The sequence below is a fragment of the Larus michahellis genome, chromosome 8 (assembly GCF_964199755.1).
Source record: "Larus michahellis chromosome 8, bLarMic1.1, whole genome shotgun sequence".
NCBI lineage: Eukaryota > Metazoa > Chordata > Aves > Charadriiformes > Laridae > Larus > Larus michahellis.
Window position 1 is genome coordinate 6,624,889 of NC_133903.1, and position 13,416 is coordinate 6,638,304.

The 13,416-nt window shown below is 43.9% G+C and overlaps 1 protein-coding gene across 5 annotated transcripts in view; it reads left to right on the forward strand.

The window, feature by feature from the left end:
- LMF1 (lipase maturation factor 1) overlaps positions 1-13,416 on the forward strand; it is a 214,112-nt gene that overhangs the window by 19,152 nt on the left and 181,544 nt on the right. The window lies entirely within an intron of this gene.

Sequence of the window (13,416 nt, forward strand, 5' to 3'; positions counted from 1 at the left end):
GTTATTCCAAAATTGCTTGTCTATTTTTCTAGATGTTTTATGTTACAGGGCAAGAATTCAATCATCGTCCTGCTCTCATTTCTAGAGATACAGAAGCTTGTGTCATTGTAGCAGCAAAATCTGGATATGTTCCTTCACTTCTTTCTGTTTGTGGGGCAGGGGGGAAACCTCTAACAACTTTTCCCTCAAGCTGCAAAGGTTTTGTAGCAGAAAGTTGAACCTGCAGTGACTTTTGAGGCTGAAGGTTTGATCTGGCTTGCTCCTGAAGTAGTGGGCTAAGAAAGACATTAGCATGACAGGCTTTCTTCGTTAGTGCCCACAAGGCACTCTGGGGTACTCAGTGTACTGGTGCTATGGCCATAGCGATGCTACGGTGTCCTTAACAGTTTTGATTTTCAAAAAAAGCTAGCTCGAACGTGTTCTCCATGTTGGACAATCACGTTCTGTGCTGGTCCTCTGCTCCCAGTTGCTTTTCCTTGTGCAGGCAGACTGAAGGCAGAGGTGTGATGTCTTCTCTGCTGGTGCTGCAGGGGTGACAGACCTGCAGAACTCTCAGGTGTTTGCCGAAAGAAATACAGTTGTGCCTGTTGAATGCGTGGCTGTTTTGTCATCTTTCAAGTGTTTAAGGGAGAGGCAAAAGGCAGGGGATAGAGAGGGGAGCCTTTTTCCACTGCTGCACCAAACCACCACCAGTGTCCAGCAGACCACGTCCAAATGCCTCTTCCTAAGGGGGGTTAGAAGCTTCAGGTCTCTGCAGCTCTGAAGACAATGAGCTGGCAGCAGGCATGTAAGCGGAGCCCAGAATTTGCCTTTTGTGGATGCTGTGGTTGAAAGGAATTGACTCTTGATATTTGAGATAAGGCTGTATTTTTTTTCCTCCTTTGCTACTTCAGATTTGGACTTTGAAAGTTACTCTGGCGCAGGCAGGTGACTCCTGATATACAGCAATAACACACCAAGATTTCTTCTGGGGAAGGGGTGAGAGAGAAAAGTGAGGGGGCAATAGGAGGTGTAGCCTCAACTTCATCCCTTCTTAATTGTGGCATCAAATATATTAAACAGGAAATTAGGTCGTTCTTGTAAAGGAGTGAGGGAAAAGAATCAAAGCAACCCAGTAGTACAGTTCATTCAGCTGCGGTTACATTTTTCATTAGATCCTCCGAAATGGGTCACTGGGTGGTCAAAACCATATTATTATTGTGCATACAGTGTGACATTCAATTCCTGGAGAAGGGAATGCTGGGTGGCTAGGTACTTACAGTGCAAGTAAACATGAGGAGAGAGCAAAGGAGGGATTAACTAATTTCTCACCGTCCCTCAGGGAATTGTGGTGGCATAAGGGATGAGCTGAGAGTACCTGGAATCTCATGAATTTTGCTGCTGATCATGGGTGGATGGAAGCATTGGCCTTAAAACTCAGGCTGGCTTTAAAACTCCCTTTTCGCACTATTTGTAGGTGGGCTTCGATGGTCCATTAACTTTGTCTTACTCTCAAATTTGGGCAGATTGAGAGGTTTTGATGAGTTCCGATTGTTCTCCAAGGTATCTGTTGAAGACCATAGTGACTTCTTATAAAGGGGGAAAGGACAACGTTGGCAGGCATTCCTGATCAGAGTTACAAGATAGCTCAGCAAAGAGGCGTCTGAAATGAGGAAGAAATTCCTCCTGTCACCACATTGTTTTGTAGCTATTGTATGGTCTTTCCTAATGTTGCTCTTCAGCTGGCAGGCGTGGACTCCTGCGAGCCGGCATGGCTGGGCTGGGCATGGACCCGTGGGCTGACCCGATCCAGAAAAATCCTTTGCAGTAGTTGCCTGGGAAGCCAGTTCAAGGAAGAGACGGGGTGATAAGGAGGAATAGAGTTTTCTTCGGGCCAGTGAGGAACAATTTATTCCTTTTATCGCCTTTTCTATTTTAATTTTAAATGTTTCTGTTTGTTTTGGGCTGGAGTCTCCAGATACCGGGCGCTGCTGAAGGAGCGAGTCTTTCAACTGCTGTCCAGCTGGCTTGGGCTCAGAGTCAGAGGAAGCTTTAGAAGAGCAAACCGTCTCCTTTGAAGGGCAGGAGGCATTGCCTGCCTGCCCCGGTACTGCCGACCTCCACCTGTGAGCTGGGGAATACACTGTGTGCCTGGGGACAGCTGAGGCTGCTGTGACAGCATGGCAAGGGACCAGCTGAAGGTCTTTGAGGGTGTTATAACCCTTAAGAAAGCTGCTCCTGTGGAGCAGGCTGGTGTGAGCTGTTCATAATGGATTTTGTGGGATAAGGATTACTTTGGCAACCTAAAATCCTGAGAACTGGGGCCAGGATGTTGTCCTGGCCCTGAATTCTTGACTTTGCCAGTTGACTGTTGGCTCTGCCAAAGCACAGGTGAACTGTCTGGAATAAGATGCACTTTGGCAGGTCTCAAAACCGGGCTAGCTTTCAGAGAACAGCCTACTGATTTTGGTACCTGGGAAATGCAGGGCCAAGATCGCCTTTGCCAAATTTGACAGTGGAATGCACCAGGAAGCTTTTGTAATTCTGGGCACTCTGTTCCCAAAACAGCTGTGGTATTCGGGATCTGATCAGACTAAACCTGGACGTCTTTGCTGGGTCATAGGCATGCGTATAATGGGGCTGCACTTGCATCACAAGCTCAGTGCGTCTGTCATAAAATACTGGATTTTTTTCCCTCTCTGCCATTTTGAACTTTTCCTTTTGAAGTAGGAGGAGACAGTCAAGAATCCCGAAATCTGGCAGTGGAAAAGAATATATAACGTCTGACCCGTAGGCTGGGTGAAGTTCTTAATCATTACGTTAATTTTAGCCTTGATTTTTCTTCTCATTTCTGCAGATTGCCTAATTTCTGTAAAATAATCATAGTAAAAAATGGTCCTGGTTTAATTGAAGCTATTTAATGAAGCTAAAGATACTTAAAAAGATTTTGTGGGAATTTCCCATACTTCAGCATCCATTTTGCAGACTGCAAGTCCTGCTTGTCTAGGTTCAGTCGTTGAAGAACAGAGCAGCTCCATGGGTCCAATACAAATGGCTTTGCCTTTCCCTACTTCCTCCTTCCTGAACAGTAGTATAGTGGATTGTTGTACGTTTAAAAAAGAATAGGAAAAGCTGTCCCTTTGTTTCAAAGTAAAAATACTTGTTGCAGATGACCTCATGAAACCTCCATTTGGTTTTATTACCTATGGTTTCTGCTGGGGCATATGTCTGCAGAGATGGACCATCGGCAGTAGAGGTCCTTTGTCAGGACAAGCTCTCCGGGAGAGGCATTGCGGCAGAAGTCAAATCAGTTTTGTACCAGAATAACAAATGCACTTCTAAAGTGAATTCATAATTCTGGAATAAAATCACTTTTATCCTGCAGTAAGGTGTCTCCAGAGAGCTATTACATTTTCTTATATAAACAAACTTTTAAACTACTTTGCCACTGATCTCCTGTTTCTTCTTCTGTTGTTTCCTCACTGAACCACCTCACCCCCACGGCATTTTCAAATGTCATCTGAAAACCCTTCCTTTCCCTTGGTTATTCTGTTGTTTCATTTTACAAAGCATATTGCCCACTATTAGAGAGCATTCAGTGGTTCAGTTTGTAAGACACTTGATACAAAAGCTAGAATTGTGGTTTTTTAAATCCTATTGCTTTTTTTCCTTTCGTGACTTAAGATTCTGGTAGAGTTACAAGAGCTCAAGGGAACAGGTTAAACAAGCCAATAAATAAAACGTTATAGGGTGAGGTGGCTACAGCGTTCTTTTCAGTATGTTCTTCCCTTGTGGAAAATGTTGGTGGAGCTACTGCTAACAGGTATTTAGGGTAAAATAAGACTAAACAGTGCACTTTTTTTTCCTGTAAGGAATATGAAACTGAATGGTGCTTCATCACTGCTCAACCCCAGCGGCTGCAGGTGAGTGCCATTTGGGCTGTGCCCTTTGAAGCCCATGTGCCCAGGTGGTTTCCAAGAAGTTGCAGATGCAGCAATGTTTTTGTAGAGCAAGGAGGGAAAGATATGCCTCTGTCTTTCTGACCCCAAGTGCCTGGTGTTTTTTCTTATTTAGCTGATTGAACAGAATATTAATAGCATTTAACTTCAATATTAAGGACTTATTGAAGGGGCAGGTTTACTCCAGGTCACAAAAGCATGTCTCTGAGGCATGTAATTTAATTGCAATTAAATTGCCTTCCTCAGAAGTTCATTTACAACAGAGAAAGAAGAAAGACTTGTATGTCATAGAGGTTTTGTGGTTTATATGTCTCATTAAAAACCACTTGACCTATGCAGGACTCTAATCACAGTCTTCTGTGTGCTAGCAGATGAACTGGTAACTGTTTCAGCCTGAAGTCCATTAAATGCTAGGGCGCTGATAAGGGGATGCTCAGGGCTGTGTTTTCACTCTCCAGGAGGGCATTAGTAGCCATCAAATGGACCTCTTCTCCACTTTCTTTCCTCTTATATTCTATAGCTTTAGTTTTTCAGTCTAAAGCACTTGGGTGTTTGTGTATTGTCATCCTATCCAGTAAAGGTTAGAAACAGATCTCTTACGAGTTTCCTATTCTGGCTTGTAAAACAGCCAGCGTGTGAATTGTGGGCAGGATTTGGCAAAACATCTTTCCCATTTTTAGGTGTACTGGTTTGTGACCCTCTTACGACAAGGGCACAGCACTTGTGGAGATACTCATTTTATGACTAGAAGAGTCCTAGTCTGACATGCAAAATACAGATGGAAGAATCACCCTTTGAGCTTCCAGGAGACCAGAGCTGGATCAAGGGTGAATGAACGTATCCACATGGGTGCATTTATGTTAGTGCACGTTTTATTAAGTAGCATGGGAAATTCGGTAAGACATTTTTGACTGCTCCTGAGCAAGCAAACACTGAAAGATCAGGAGCCGTGCAAGTAGGGCATAGGAATTTGTGGGTCCTGGATTTTATCAGTACGCTTGGGTCGCTTGGGAAGTTCTCTGAGACCTCACTGTACAGGCAGGAATGGATGCTTTGGGGTTGCACTTAACTGTGTGACCTTGGCGAGGTCTTTCCATCAGTCTATATCCTGCTTTATCTGCCTGTCTGGAAGTAATACAAGCCTGTACTGAGGGATTGTAGGACTTAATTGATATCAGCTTTACAGATATTAAAGTTTGAAGTGCAAGCACAAATTCATGTTGTGCCTGAATCCAGTGTACAATTTTGTGTATTAAAAAAAAAGTACCTAGGATTTTAGATGAATCACATTAACAAATATCACCTTGATGCATATGCTACATTGGAGTCCTTTGAAGTTTGCTAGGGGCTTTGCAAATAAGCCACTTGCAAAGAACCCTTTTTGCAACCTGGCTTTATTTTTCTAGCTCTCCAAAATATCCCAATGACAACAACAACAACAAAAAACTTAGAATATCTTATTCCTTTATCTGGCCCTGGCTTTGGCAATAAACCTCAGGAATTTCTTTGTTATTATGGATCGCAGCCTTGTATCCCTTTTACTCCGAACTCCCCTCCCTCTTTCCCCAGAAAGAAAAGATTATCTCTAGAAACGTAAACCAAAAGTTGAAGGATCTCAGGGGGTCATCCTTCCTGTCGAGGAAGCTGCTTTTTGGCACTTCCTACTTACACAGAAGAGAGGGAGCGTATCGGTTTCAAAGAATGCTGTGAGCAGTTGATATGACATATTAATGAAAACAAAGATTAATACCATGTGACACTGTTGCCTTGCAGTACAACTGGGAACTAATGAGGCTAATGAGAACCATATTTTTGTTTGAGAGATTAAAATTTAATCATGGCTGATGTCAGAAATGAATCATTTAGCATTTCCCCCCCCAGCATGTGTAAGGTTTTCCCCTCCCTGCCCTAGGCTGGCTTTTGGTTTAGCAGAAGCCCTTGAGAGGGGCCAGCCCCTTGCCATTTACTTGCCTGGCATTGAGGATGGCTGGGAAGGAGGAGGGTGATGCCATGGCTTGCTGGCCTTCCCTAGTCCTCGAGACCTGTAAATGTGTGCCCTGTGATGTGAGGTTACTTGTCTTGGTTGAGGCAGTCAAGTTAAATGCAGGTGGCAATGGGTTGTGTGTCATTAATTTAGCTTGGCCTTTTTAAAGGGGCAAGTAGGAGCAAAGAATGCAGTTGCCCTAAGATGTCCAGGGAGGTTTGATTGTGCTCCTGCCCACGTCTACTCCAAACCCCCCGCATTAGTCTGGGAGAGTGGAGTGGACTGAAAAGGTAGGCGGAGATGAAGCTGATTAAGAAGCCAGGTCCAGCTATGACATGAATTTGAGAAGATCTGCATGAGCTGTCAGTAGAAGAGGAGCTGCCAAAAGCCTTAAGGGCTGTCAAGGGATGCTTCAGTGGGGTCTCAGGCCGCACCAGGTCTGGTCGTTGCGGGCTTCTGTGAATATCTTTCTGGAGAAGAACTGACCCGTGGCAAGTCTAACTTCCCATTGAAACATGATACAAAAAAGAAGAGAAGCGGCTTTGGTAAAATGGTGTGCCGGGGTTTTTTGAGCAGCTGCAGCGTGGAGATTGCAGCATTACTGCTGAGGCCACCGATTTTGTAGCAAGTAGTGCCTCTAGGATTAATGTCATCTGAATAATGTGGATGCTTGTAGGAACTTAAAAAGGCTTGAAAAGAGGGAAACTAAAGAGGAATTTATTTTACATTGATTGGTTGCATGTATTGTTTTGACTTATTGTAATTACTGGCTTCACTTAATAATAGCATCTTTGGAGGACTTTTTTTTTTTTGTTTCAATCTGAATGAATGGTTAAGAGTTGGAAGGGACCTTAAAGATCATCTAGTTCCAGCCCCTGTCATAGGCAGGGACACCTCCCACTAGACCAGGTTGCTCAAAGGATAGCCAGAGATCTATAAAAGTTAACCCACCATATGTAGCAGAGATCAGGTCTCTGGCTACCGTGGAAAACAGTATTGTGCCGAGGGTGCCCTAAAGGTGAGTGCAGGGACTGTAGCGTTATTTCCATGCTGCAGCGGGTGTTCGGGTGTTGACTGGTGCTGCTCCCTTCAGCATCCCAGTGCCAGCCAGCTCCTCTGCCCAGAGGTGTGCTCCGTCTGTTAAATGTGCTCTGTGAATTTGCCCTGAGTCCTGGTTCATAACCTTTTATCATGTTAATCCCAGTAATCGCTTCTGTATAAATGTCAGGACTGTTACCTCTATCTAGACCTAAGAAAACATGGAAAAGCAGTGGTGCGTGTCTGCTGCTTCGCTTTGCAGAAAGCCTGACAAAATGACTTAACGTTGCAGAGCGTAATGCTTTGATAGCACAGTGAATGTCAGCAAAAGGCACGTAGCAAGATTCTTTCACCTCCTTCCTGCTTCCCCTGCTCCTGACTTGATTTCATGAGAAGACCATGTTAAAACATCAGTAGCAATTGGAGTGGGATGTGGGGTAAAGCCGTCGCACAGGGAGCTGTGTATTCTCTACGGACAGTTAATAGCACCCCAGTGTTTCCTTTGCGCAAACTGTTTGTAGCTTCCAATCGCTTCTGCAAATCACGGCCGATGAGAAAATGAGAGCGAAGAAATTATCAGAAGATTATGTGGTTAGTGGCGTGGCTGTGCAGTGTCTGATGTACCACAGGGCTTTGCCAGAGACCGAGACAAATATTTTTTAATTGCTTATTATCTGGCACATCTAATTGCCAGCTGTATCCAGTCTGTAGACTTGGGTATTGATTCCACAGCTGAAAGATTTAGGAAAAGAATGAATAATGTTTTTTTCATGATTTTTTTTTTTTCTTTTTTAAACTGTAATTTGCCAAATAGCTTCATGCACCCAGTCTGGTCCAGCACACGTTCACGTTGTTTAACTCATCTAACTTCTCAAACAGCTGTGGTTGGAAAGAATGTTAATACAGTGATTGGTACAGCTGAAAAGCAGTCAGGGGTTAGGGAAGGGTCCAAGCCGTGGTGGGATCTGTGTTTACTAACTTCCCTAAGGATCTTAATCCAGAAATTTATTGTTGAGAACAGTGTTCGCTACCAGTGGTGCCGGCTCGTCACTGAGCTGGGGTTACTGCACGACCAGCGGTATTTGCAGGGCTGAGCCATGTTACTGGAGAAATGTTCCAGGTCTGACTGGGTAAACAGCAGCTCTGTCCCGGAGAAGGGGAGGCAAGCGACTGCAAAAACAAGCAAGTTCTCTTGGGGGAAGGGTCTGGGGTAGAAAGTAAGTGGAAACTTGCGTTAGAATAACTCATGTCGTTATGAACTTAGTGTCGAAGAAATGACCATGCTTTCACCGAGACCCGTAGCCTTGCTCCGGACTTCTTCATTGAATGGGGAATCATACTCAGTCTGCAGAATGGTTGGTGGTGGAGGGCCAACCTTTGGAAAGAGATTAATTAATGCAATTAAATGATTCTTCTTTTTTTTTTTTTTTTTTTTTCAATCAAGGAATGGAATTACTGAAATGCAGTTTTCCTGGGATTTTACCTGCCGGCATGCTGGCAGCAGAAATATAAAACCTTTCTGCTGCTGCTCCTGAAAAAGCAGGATTGCAACACCCATTTTGTGCTGCCTGCCCATGCCTGCACGCACACCAAAATGCCACAGCGGGACTGACCTCCTGAACGTGTTCAAGCCTATGCTGACCCCTTTATTTTCCATCAGTGTCTACTTCCAGTTGCTGTGCGCACGCTTTTGTTCAAGTTTATTTCTGCCTAGGGAAATGTGGTGATTTCGGCAGGTCGGGAAGCCTGGCGTGGCTCTGGCAGGGCGAAGCGGGGTGGAGGAGCTGTGGCGCTGCTGTGGTTGCCTTCTTGCTGCCGACTTCCATTCTCACCTTTCCTGCCTTGGACTCGCCATCTGGCTTGAGGAGCAGCTCTGAGTAGGGTTCCCAAAGCTGCTGTTTCAACATCTGGTTTTGGCACTGGAAGGATTTAACCAAAGCAAGCTTCACTTAAATTTGGCAAATTCTGCAGTCACGTAAGCCAAGGGTTTGTAATAATTTTTCGCTTTGGAAATGAGCGTGGACAGAACAGTTGGCGAGTGCCGGGGCTTAGTTAGGTAATTCACATTTGGTCTCTTAACCAAGCCTGGTTCCCGGCCTTGCAAAGGGAAAAATCAAGTGGTGCTTGGGTGGCTTGTTGCCTGGGAGCTGCCTTGCTCGGCGGCTGGAAGAGCCCGACCACGTCGCAGCTGCGCAGGCTGGGGCACGGGTGTGAGCACCTGGCGTGGCTCCAGCAGGGCGGCTGTGCCATTCCTCATCCCCCGGTTGGCTCCAGCTCTGCTCAGGCACCTTTCCCAGCACCATGTGCAAACCGAGCAGTAAACCTCATCCTCGAGCACTCTTTCTTTTTTTTAATGTTATCCCTGTTCCTTCCATTTAAATGTGGATGTTGTAATTACGGAGTGCAGAATCCTAGTTTTTAGAGATCTGTGACCACAATAAAGTGAATCCAGAAACCAGACGAGTGGTTTCATTTACTACCATTCTAGCTTATTTCCTCCCCCCACGACCGCTGTGCAATACTAAAGGCTTGGCAGCAACTGAAACCAGCTGTCAAAAATGTTTCTTACCCCCACACTTTTAAGTTAATGATGTTCTGAAATTAATGGTGCACTAGACTAATTCTGTCATCTCATTTTGATGGACTCTTGGTCTCTTGCAAGTGATGTTTGCCAACTGGCTTCTTTGTTTTGAGGCAGCGTGCTAAGGAAGTGGATCCCCAGGTGCCAGGTACTGTACATACATATACATTGAAAACATTTTTTTTTTTCTCCCCTGAAGTGTTTACAGCTTTAATTTGGTTGGTATATTGTGGTTCACCAAACAAGCTTTCAGGCACGTAAACCAGTAACTTTTAGGAGCATCATGTGCAAGACAGCAGTGGATGAGGTTTTCCACTTCTCGGAGCTGGGAGGTGTCAGCCAGCATCTCGTGTCTGGTTGTCACATTGCACTGGAAGTGGCTTCGGCCCCACGCTGGGCAGAGAAGAGGCACAAGCCTCGGCGGCGGTGCAGAAAGTGGCCTGTTGTGGTGAAGAGCTGAAGGAGCTGAGTTTGATTAGTTGAGAGAACGGAAAACTGGGAAAGGGGACAGAGATCTTCAAGTGTATGGAAGCAGCAGAGAGGATGGAAATTAGCTGTTCTCTGTTTGCTGTCTCCACATGGATAGGACAAGAAGCTGTTGTTTTATGTGGTGGGAAGGAAGATATAGGTTAGACATGAGTAAAAGTCTTCTAAATGTACATATGGAGGAACACTGGGCTGGATACCTGGAGAGGGAGGTAGAGTCTCCGTCGCTGCTTAGACAGGCATCTGCCAGAGGTGATTCTCACAGTCATTTATGTCTTGGGGCAGGTGGATTTTCCACACTTTCTGTACTTCCATGACTTAGCCCGTTTTTCCTCTCCTAATGCAATGCCTGGATTTATGGCAGGCAGCTCATCCAGCTTTCTCTGTTACTGAAATTTTGGAAGGAAGCTCTTCACTCTGCCAGTGATGAATCCATTTGATTGTCTGCTGTGGTCTGAGGCTCCTGGGGAGATGGTCCCCTGCTTCCTCCTCTCCCTGGCTGAGTACCAGAGGGAAGAGTGGGATAGTTAACGTCACATTTCCATCCTTGACAGGGAAGGGTTACCTCTCAGTGTGAGCTCTACCTGGTTTCCATTCTGGAGAGGTGCTACTGTGGAAACCTCCTTAACAGCAGATTTTGGAGCCGTGTCCTGATGAAGAATAGAAAATGTGCCTGTACTACCCAAATACTTTTTCCCCCGTCCCAAGTTATACAGCCCAGAGAATAAGACAGATTCATAATGGAGATGAAAGTTGACATCTGGGTTCACTTTCCATAGAGGATGTTCTCCATGGAGAACAGTGAGAGAAGCTGTTAACACCAGCTGCAGATTAGGGATGCAGCAGGGAATTATCCTGCCTGTGGAAATCAGTTTAGTTGGAAGGATCTTGTGGTGTTGGGCACTGTTGGGCTGTGAGTGGTGGGTAGGACAGTGTTGGTTTGATTTTGTTTTTCCTTGGATTTTAAATACAGATGCGTTTTCCTAGTAAGCATCAATAGATGTAAAAATATGAGTTCCTATCTGTGTTGTAATACTATTTATTAATAGAATCTATTTAGAATTTTGTCATGTTTTGTAGACTTGTAAGAGGAGTCCCTGTCCCAGACGACTCTTGCATTAAACAATCTGTGTAGCTGCCGGGTAGGTGAGTGGAGAAAGAATGTAAATTTATCGGGCAAGTCTGGCCGAACAGAAACCATCATCCTGCATGCTTTGCATGCAGGAAAAAAAAAAAGGTGTTATACAGAAAAGGGGATGTTTTCTGCTGGGTCGGTTTGGGAGCTCCCTGTTGGTTTGCACAGCAATGCCCACGCGTGGTTTGGAGACACGAGAAGCTCTTGCAGAGCTCTGTCTTCAAACCCATCTCAGCTCCACGCTGCCTCTGCCACGGGCACTGCCGGCGGAAAGTATTTTCATCAGGAGTGATGTAGTTTAATGTAGTTTAAGCTATGTTTTGCTATCAATTTTTGCTTTCCAGGAATACACTTGAGCTAGAATTAATCAGCATGACAATGTGGTGAAAACAATTTAACCCAAATATTTGATGATGTTTATGATTCCCAGCTGATACTTACAGTCTTTCTAAGTGTGACATGAAGCTTGCCTGTAATGACAAGTCATGGCTAATGACATTGTTTCTCCAAACAGAGAACAGAAAAGACATCACGTTTTAATTTGACGTAGAAAATCTAAACGGAATATACTTTGAATTTGCAAAATTTCTGGGTTTGACAGGGTGCAGATCAAAAAAGTTACTCTGTTGAAATTTGCCAAAAAATCCGCAAAATCAAATCCATGTTTTCACTTGTCATTATCTGTCGATAGTGTTTCAAATGCCAAGGCAGAAGTAGGAAAAAAAAAAATCAATTTTTTTCATAAACACTTTTGTTTACTCTTTATAAGCAAGGAAGAGGACCTTGAAAAGCAAAAATGGAAATTAGGTTACAAAATACAACCTGAAGTCTGTGGGAATTGGGTACCTGCCTGTTTGTAACCTATTAAAAAAAAATAAAAATCCCTGCAAGATGCCCTGCTGCTTTTATGTATTTGGAGTGGGCCATTTGGTTTGGTTTCCTTGGCATTTGTATCGCAGGCTTCTTCAGAGAAATAAATTCACAAGTGTTTGTCTGTCATCACATGACAAGTTATGGAGCCTAGATTGATGTAATCAGCAACAGACACACGTCAGAAAACTTAATGTGGTTCAGAAGAATACAATATTTTATTAATTCCTCATTTTGTGTGTGTCTGTGTGTGTGTGTGTTTTAAATGAGCCTCAGGGGGTTCTTAACTTCTGCCAAGAAATAAGAATAATTCGTACAAGTTTATGTTTAACTGCGCCACAACTGTGGTGGAGAATAGCGAAGTTAGGTTCCCCTTAATGACAGATATCTTCATAAAGAGCCACTTTTATTAAGAAAGTTAAAACTTGTTGTGCATTTTAAAGTTATTGCTCCTTATACGTCAGTAGCCCTGTATGAAATTGTTGTTAAATATGTAGTAAAATATTTAGATTGATGGATTGTAGAACTATTTGAACTACATGTGTATGAGTATAAAATTTGCACACCTATTCACGATGTTTTCAGTAAGAGCAAATCTTTCTGAAAATCTTTAAAAGCCTGGGATATTTTTTGTTTTGGGGTTTTTTGGGGGGGGTCTTTTTTATTTTAATTTAATGCAATACGCTGAAGATACAAATAATAAAGCCCTGCTGATGTGGGATTGAAGCTATAATGGGACTAAACACAAGCTGTCTGTTGAAGAACAGCATCTTAAAACTTGTTAACCATTGGGTTTCACTTTTAATCGGAACTGGTGATCTTACACAAAATCACTATGTTGTAGTTAAGGCTAAAGGTAATTTCAGTGAGAAGACCAGCTAAAAAAGCAAATTAAATGATGCAGCAGATTGTGGCAAAAATTCACGTGAAAATGATACAGTAAGTGTGTATCGCTTTTCCTGAGACTGAGGATTGCCGAGCAACTAGCACTCAGCTGGCAGATGGCATCATGCTAGACTTTTCTGTGTTCAAAAGGGGAAAAAACCCAATGAATTGTTCACCAGCAAGAAGTAACTTCTTGCTTTTCAGCAGCGTGGGCTTCATCAGCGAAGTATGGATTAAGCTTTACTTTTTTAACAACTTCGGTTGTTGCCTTCTGCCTTGGGAAGTGCTTAGCATGCTTTGGAAACCATAAATGAATAATGTTGCAGTAGAACCTGGTTAAGCTGCGCTATCAGCTTGAGTGTTCTCTCAGAGGAGTTTCTCAAGTCAGAGAGAAGGTGAGGAGCAGCCTTTTGTGAAGCTCAGTGTTCGCTGTGATTTGGGACTGTGCTGTCTCTTCTGGCTGTGCTGCTTTAGCATCTTTATTGAAAGAAGGGTAACC